The sequence below is a fragment of the Mytilus californianus genome, unplaced genomic scaffold (assembly GCF_021869535.1).
Source record: "Mytilus californianus isolate M0D057914Y unplaced genomic scaffold, xbMytCali1.0.p SCAF_1, whole genome shotgun sequence".
In the NCBI taxonomy this organism is placed as follows: domain Eukaryota; kingdom Metazoa; phylum Mollusca; class Bivalvia; order Mytilida; family Mytilidae; genus Mytilus; species Mytilus californianus.
Genome location: NW_026262581.1, coordinates 6,580,686 through 6,589,199, shown reverse-complemented (window position 1 = coordinate 6,589,199; position 8,514 = coordinate 6,580,686). Strand labels below are relative to the sequence as shown.

At 30.9% G+C, this 8,514-nt stretch overlaps 1 protein-coding gene across 2 annotated transcripts in view; it reads left to right on the top strand.

Moving 5' to 3' along the window:
- The window catches only part of LOC127698702 (VWFA and cache domain-containing protein 1-like), a 123,948-nt gene that overhangs the window by 59,928 nt on the left and 55,506 nt on the right, over positions 1 to 8,514 (top strand). The window lies entirely within an intron of this gene.

The following is an 8,514-nucleotide window of genomic DNA, read 5'->3' as shown; positions in this document are numbered from 1 at the left end:
AATAAAAGCTACTTTTTAACTGAATTATTTTATAAAACAATGGTTTACAATATGGTTCGTCATGTCTGTGAAAGAGATGGAAAACAATAAACAAAAACAAAAAACAAATAAGAAGATGTAGTGTAATTGTCAACGAAACAACTATCCACCAAAGACCATATGCACTTAGCAACATTATGTATCCACCAAAGACCATATGCACTTAGCAACATTATGAACTTCAACGTGGAGCCTTAGCTTACGTCGCATAGTAGCTATATAGGACCACAAAATGACTAATGTAAAACAATTCAAAAGAGAAAGACAACAGCATGATTTATAAACAATACAATTGACGAAAAACTAATATGAACACAGCAAAAAACAAAAACCATTGCCTGAACTGTACACCATCGCACTTTTAAAAGCGTGTTAAACCAACGCACTTTAGCGTGTCATGTACCATCGCACTTTAGCATGTCATCTGATCGCACTTAAAAAAAACAAACAACCATCGCACTTTAGCGTGGTCATCGCACTTTAGCGTGGCCATCGCACTTTAGAGTACCTTCGCACTTTAGAGTCCTACATATATAATACTGTAAATTCAGAAATATTTGCAATGTCTTTATTACAGGTACATTAAGCATACATACATGTCTTGTTGATTTTATCTTTGATATATCACATCACAATAAGAAAAAAGTTGGTGGGAAAAGGGTGGGTCGCATCAACTTAAATTACCACTTTCGAATCATAAAAAAATAAGTATGGGAACATTATTAAATATTATATCGACTATTAAAAACTATTCTACAATACATTTTCCTTGTGATGTAAATTTATATATATTTATTTACTTATCTATATATATTACCTGGATACAATTAGATGGACTATAGATGTTTTGCTTCGGCATAAAAAGTAATAAAATTTCTTTACTCACACTTTCAAATAATTGAAGATGGTAGAAATGTTTATTGCTTATGTCAATGTTGCAATATGAAAACCATTGAAAATGAATATCATTGTGTAATGATTTGTCCAGCCTATAGACATTTGCGTCTAAGATTTTTGCCTAAATATTTTTGTTCTTGGCCTAATATGTCAAAATTTCGATCACTTATTTAAATTTGTCCAAGAACTTTTGTGCTTAAACTTTGTTGTTTGTTAAATAAAAACTGTAAACTATGGTCACAATTGATAAAGTAGTTTGTAAGGTGTAATTTGAATTAATTTTTTTTCTGTTTTCATTTATATTTGTCGCTTACTATATTATATATGTTATTGGAGCTATAGCATTTTCTTATATGCTGATAGCAATAAACTTATTACAATTACAATTGCTTGAAGCAGGAATTAGTTTGAGGTATTCAATTCACGATCTAGAATTCTACATAATGTATAAACAAGTGTCTATTGTTATTGTGCTGTTTGGTTGCTGTTTCATAGACGAATACCCTACATCTCTCTTTTTTTGATTATATGTTTATATATTTTTGTATAAGCTTGTTCTTTTTTTCATGATTTTGGTGATTTGCCTTAATCAGGAACGCTAAAACGTAAACATGTTGAAGCCAGGGATGTATAAAAAATCAAAATGTTTGGATATATAGACCCAAGAGTGACCAGACTTCATACAAGAACTTCTTGGGAAGAAAGAAAAGAAGTTAGCAGCATCCTTTAACTTTACTTTCCGCTATATAGATGATGTTCTCTCACTAACTAATTCAAAATTTGGATACTATGTTGAACGCATCTATCCCATCGAACTTGAGATAAAGGATACAGCAGATACAGTTAAGTTTGCTTCATGTCTTGACTTACATCTAGAAATTGACAATGAGGGTCGGTTGAAAACAAAACTTTACGACAAAAGGGATGATTTCAGCTTCCTAATTGTGAACTTTCCATTTTTATGTAGCAGCATTCCAGCAGCGCATGCATACGGAGTATATATCTCCCAGTTGATACGATATTCCAGGGCTTGTATTTCCTATCATCATTTCCTTGATAGAGGTTTGCTGCTCACAAGGAAGCTATTAAAACAAGAGTTCCAAGTTGAAATCATCACTTCGTAAATTTTACGGACGCCATCACGAGTTGGTTTACCGTCATGGAATATCCGTTTCACAGATGACAGCGGATATGTTCCAATTGTCGAAACTACAATACCGAATGTGACCTACCGAATTGAACTTATTACCGGGTTTGTACTAACATGAGCAACACAACGGGTGCCACATATGGAGCAGGATCTGCTTACCCTTCCGGAGCAGCTGATATCACTCCCAGTTTTTTGTGGGGTTCCTGTTGCTCAGTCATTAGTTTTCTATGTTGTGTTTTGTGTACTGTTTTGTCTGTGGGTCCTTTTCTTTTTTTAGCCATGGTTTTTCAGTTCATTTTCGACTTATGAGTTTGAATGTCCCTTTGGTATCTTACACCTCTCTTCTACACCGAATAGATAAATATCTAAGTTCAACTTTGAAAGAGTTGAAACTTTTGATTCTTAATAATTTCTAAATTTATTAGCTGGTAATTTTAGAAAAGTATTTTAAAGAGCATATCAGTACCAAAGAAGCGACTACTGAGCTGATGGTACATCGGGGACTATCAGTCCAAAGCAGGGGTATCAACCCAATGCTAGTAAATGAAAATAAGAGCTTATAATTTCTTTCGTCTTAGGTGATTTTCTTGGTTTACCCAAACTGTTAAGTGCCCAAGGGTATATGTTTTATTATGTGAGTTTAATACTAATTGCAAACATAAGTTACAAATTAAAATATTTTGAAAAAATACTTATTAGTCATCAATGTCATGTTTTAAATGTACTGCGGTATTCCAAGCTAATGAGGTTAACAAACATCCTTATTATGTATATAATTTGTAAACGTATTTTTTTTCTTTTGTACCGCTTTATAAAGGAGGAAAAAGGTGTTCATTTAGGTCAAGAACATCATAGATTGACATGACATTGAATACCTGTTTATTTAAATGCTTTTAAATCACACAATCAACATCATTCACCTGTTATCATAAATCAAAGAAAAAATTGGTTACACAATATGACATAAATTAAACGACACAAAATCCAAAAGACATCTAGGGGTTAGTATACGGTCTTTAAAAGCAGGAAGTTGCCATAAAAAAAAGAAGTTGATCCCATCGAGCCCAAAAATTTTTAACAAAAGATAATTTAACTCCATCAACACCAAAATACCCTAAGTGTCAAATTAAAAATAAAGACAGTGACATATGAAGTTACTGTCTTGGGGAATCCACATGAGTGTATGCATGGATAAATTATTGTATTATAGTATACTCGACGTTACTGGATACTAAAGCATGTAGATATAAAATAATTTCGTTTGAAACTCTAAAATCGATTGTTGTACTTCAGAGTAGAAGTTCGACATAAACATCAAAATCAGCGCATTTATACGCGGTCTTGCGCAAAACTCAAAACAAACATGAACATAATTTGAATGCAGAAACACAGAAGAAAGGTGTTAGTCCGTCATTATCAAAAGATGACTTCGCGATTCGATGATCACCCGATAAAAATACCAGACGCTATGATTAAATATAACAGTATGAAAAGTCTGAAAAGCCAAAAAGAAGAAAGATTTAAAGAAAACTTGATAAATTTTATAGATGATATTACAATATTTCAGGCGGAATGACATTTCCACAATAAACTAAAGATGTAAAGGAAAAGGGTTGAACAATTTATTTTATCAATATCACTGTTGTAAAAGCTTTTTAGATATTTGAATATCACGGGCATTGAAACCATGCTTTATGCAAAACTCAATTGAGGCTTCAGTCGTTTAAATTTGAAAAGTTATATCTGCTTTGTTAAATATTGACTTTCCAACAAAGATGTATTTAATTATTGCAGTAAGATGATATCAATGAGGAAATCAAAACCACACGTTTTAATGTAAAATGCACTTTATCTACACAGGCAAATATTGCTCACGTGAAATTCACCTCACACGAGCTTATACATGAAACTCACATGAACATTTTAATGTGAATTTTATGTGAATTGAGATTCACATGAATCTGGCGTGAAAATTTTTCTCGTGAATTTCACGTGATCTTTTACAAAAACAAAATTGGTATTTTTCATGATTTTAATTAAATTTGAAAATTTAAAAGTTATTTGAATAACTGTATATTTAAAATTCACGTGAGTTTCATGTGAAAAAAATTCATGTGATTTTGACGTGAAATTCACGGGAGTTTCACATGAGATTCACGTAAAACTCTCCTGAACTGATTTTACGTGGGTTTCACGTATAAGCTCGTTTGAGGTAAAATTCACGCGAATTTCACGTGAGATTCACAAGAATTTAAATTCACGTGAAATTCATGTGAATGAAATTTCCCTTTAGAACATACTCACCCATTCTCGTACAATGGAAAATTCGTATTTTCCCTTCTATTTTTCATAGAACATGGCTTTCCATGCACTATAAAATGCTACACATGATTGACTTTTCATTGTAGATTAATTATGAAAGTGATCTCTAAATAATTGCGCTAACGAAGTGTGCAACCCCCAAGGAAATGTCCATGTGAAAAGAGCAAAAGAAAAAATCATGAGTACTGTTGTTTGTTTAATTACCCGGTATTATAAATGAAATCAGGAGAATAGAACTACAAAAAGCATTTTAAGTTGAGATTCAACATTGTAGATGTTATTTAATGGTACATACATAGGCCTGCCCAAAAAACTAAAATTGAAAAGGGGAGAAAGGCGTAGGTAAAACACATGTAATTTTTAATCTAATTGTTATACCAGACCTCAAACTCAATGTTTTAAGAAACAATGACTGTTGATAAAAAAAATTAAAAAAAAAGTTTTTGAAAAAAACAATACAGTCGTCAATAAAAAAAAGCTGTAAAAGCTTTTGAGATATTTGAATATCAAGGGCATCGAAACCATGCTTTATGCAAAACTCAATTGAGGCTTCAGTCGTTTAATTTGAAAAGTTATATCTGCTTTGTTAAATATTGACTTTCCAACAAAGATGTATTTATTACAGTAAGATGATATCAATGAGGAAATCAAAACCACACGTTTTAATGTAAAATGCACTTTATCTTAACAGGCAAATATTGCTCACGTGAATTTCATCTGAATCTCACGTGAAATTCCCCTCAAACGAGCTTATACATGAAACTCACATTAACATTTTAATGTGAATTTCATGTGAATTGAGATTCACATGAATCTCGTGTGAAAAATTTTCTCGTGAACTTTTACAAAAACAAAATTGGTATTTTTCATGATTTTAATTAAATTTGAAAATTTAAAAGTTATTTGAATAACTGTATTCTTAAAATTCACGTGAGTTTCATGTGAAAAAAATTCATGTGATTTTCACGTGAAATTCACGTGAGTTTCACATGAGATTCACGTGAAACTCTCATGAACTGATTTCACGTGAGTTTCACGTATAAGCTCGTTTGAGGTAAAATTCACGCGAATTTCACGTGAGATTCACATGAATTTAAATTCACATGAAATTCATGTGCGTGAAATTTACCTTTAGAACATACTCACCCATTCTCGTCCAATGGAAAATCCGTATTTTCCCTTCTATTTTTCATAGTACATGGCTTTCCATGCACTATAAAATGCTACACATGATTGACTTTTCATTGTAGATTAATTCTGAAAGTGAACTCTGAATAATTGCACTAACGAAGTGTGCAACCCCCAAAGAAATGTCCATGTGAAAAGAGCAAAAGAAAAAATCATGAGTACTGTTGTTTGTCTAATTACCCGGTATTATAAATGAAATCAGGAGAATAGAACTACAAAAAGCATTTTAAGTTGAGATTTCAACATTGTAAATGTTATTTAATGGTACATACATAGACCTGCCCAAAAAACTAAAATTGAAAAGGGGAGAAAGGCGTAGGTAAAATACATGTAAGTTTTAATCTAATTGTTATACCAGAACTCAAATTCAATGTTTTAAGGAACAATGACTGTTTATTAAAAAAAAATTTAAAAAAAGTTTTTGAAAAAAAAGCAATACAGTCGTCAATAAAAAAAAATAGCAAGCATCTGATGTTGAAACGATTGTAAATTAAAATCTATCGATGAAGTTTTGTCCTTATTCAGAAATTATAAAATTTTAGAAAAGCTGATTTATATAACATTTTGTGCTTTTAAAATGAAGGAATTTTAGATATATAAGTTTAATTGTATACCTGAAGCAGAAGAAATCTCCATTTTTTAATAATTTATCCTTTTATGTTATCACAACACTATCTCATTGCTCTTGCATTCCATCTGTTGAAATTATCATTAAATGATTTACTAAACATGGTAACACTTAAAGTGAGCTAATATCAAAGTTTGATTATTACAATGAGAGGCTAATTGTGTTATGTCACTCCAAGGTGTGAATGTGTTCTAAATTGGTCAGACAATACTTGGTCGTGTTTTATGAACATTTAAAACTCTCGGCTACGCCTCGGGCTTTAAATATTCATAAAACATGACCAAGTATTATCTTACCTATAAGTGTAACATTCTATTTCAATCGCCAAAACTAACTTAGGTGATAACTAAATATGAATAGAGTTCCTAGAAAACTTTTCAGAAGATTTTTACATTGTCGCAGGTTTCCGAATTAACTTGATATATATATTACATAATCGAAAGAACAACAAACGGACGTTCTTGTTAAGGTGGATGAAATTATCTTGTGTTGCACCACATAACTAAGAAGACATAATTTTGATTTTTAAATCCTCTAAAAAGGATATTTCATTAACATATGAAAAAAAGAATATTAGTGTGCTTAGTAGTTTTTTGAACGTTAACCTTTTTGATAATAACAATAACAACAGGTTAGTTAAAACAATGAACTTGTATAAACTTTGAAATGTTATTAAAACAGTTTTTTTTTTTTTTTTTTTTTTTTTTTTTTTCAAGACTTCCATTCATATATAGCGTTTATTTTTTTAATGAATGAATCTTTATTGCAAAAGCATAAACATGCTATGGCAAAATTAACAACATATATTACATAATATAAAACATGAATAGACAGCAGAGAACAATAGTATAATACAATGACATATAAAGTTATGAGACTATATTAGATCGAATATTCCATGCAGCTTTTACATAATTACATAATTTGATCGTAAGAGACTTACTAGAAGCTTGTAGTATATTTAATAGTTTGCGATTATTAGGCCAAGAACAATAATACTTTGGTAAAAATTGTGTTCGTACAGATCTATAAGCTGGACAAACAAGAACAAAATGGTATTCATCTTCAATAACACACATTTTACAACATTCACATAAACGATTTTCTCTAGAAATATTTGACGTAACAATCAAAGAAGTTTCTCTCGCGACCCGATTATAAAAAGAATGAGTCTAGGAAAAAGATTAATTTTGTTTGCGTACCTAGAAATGATCCGTGATCTTGAAATAGCTGAAGCATATTTTCAATGAACTATATAAAAAAATTACAATCTTGAAATATGACTGGATTTAAAGGACGTTAATTGTTTGAATGAAAATAATATGTTATATGATTAAAGCAAGAATAAAAAGCAATAAAATCGACAACATTTAATGTTGAGTAGTTATAATATGAAACGAAATGAGTGCAGTTTTAAACAATAATCTCTTGACAATTGCACAGGCCAACACTCCGAAAAAATGTATAACTGTTAAAATTGGACGGTAATTTATTATCAAGGAAAAGTGTTATCATTTTCAATGAATCGATTATCCACCAAAAACCAAAAGACAAGAATGGTAGAAGTCACAAGAAATCGTATGGAATTCAATTATAAGCAACCAACGGCGACCAATGAGTTGATAAGTTATAATGTGAACGAAAAATGAGTGCAGTTTTAATACAATATTCTCTTGACAATTGCACAGCCCAACACTCCAAATAAATGTATAACTGTTAAAATTCGACGGTAAATAGTAATAAGGAAAAGTGTTATTGTTTTCAATGAACCAATTCTCCACCAAAATCCAACGAACAAGGATGGTAGCAGCCACAAGGGCAGACAGCAACCGACGGCTACTAATGACTTGAAGGTTCTTGCATTGAGACAGGTCCATAGAGAATGCGGTGGAGAGTTATTCATGTTTGTTAAAGTTCAACACTTTCTCTATTTTTTGCCAGTATGTACTGCAGTCAAACTGCTTGGAAGGTCTGCTACAAATGATTCTGACAACAGAAATTAGTTTGTTATTATACACAATCTTGTAGATAATTTATTATTTGCGGTGAAACTTCCTTTGCTTATTCTAGCAAAAATACTGACTTAACGCAAGTGTATATTTCGAAAGATTAAACTCAACTGAATAAATGTTTGACGTCTTTAAATCAGAAAAAACGGAAATCATATATTTCGCTCCGAAAAATTCTTATCATAATTATTGTGGGAAAATTAGATTTTAAATGAATCAATCAAGTTTTGAATGTTAAAATAGAATCGAAACATTAAGGTGTTCTAAATAAATTTTGGAAT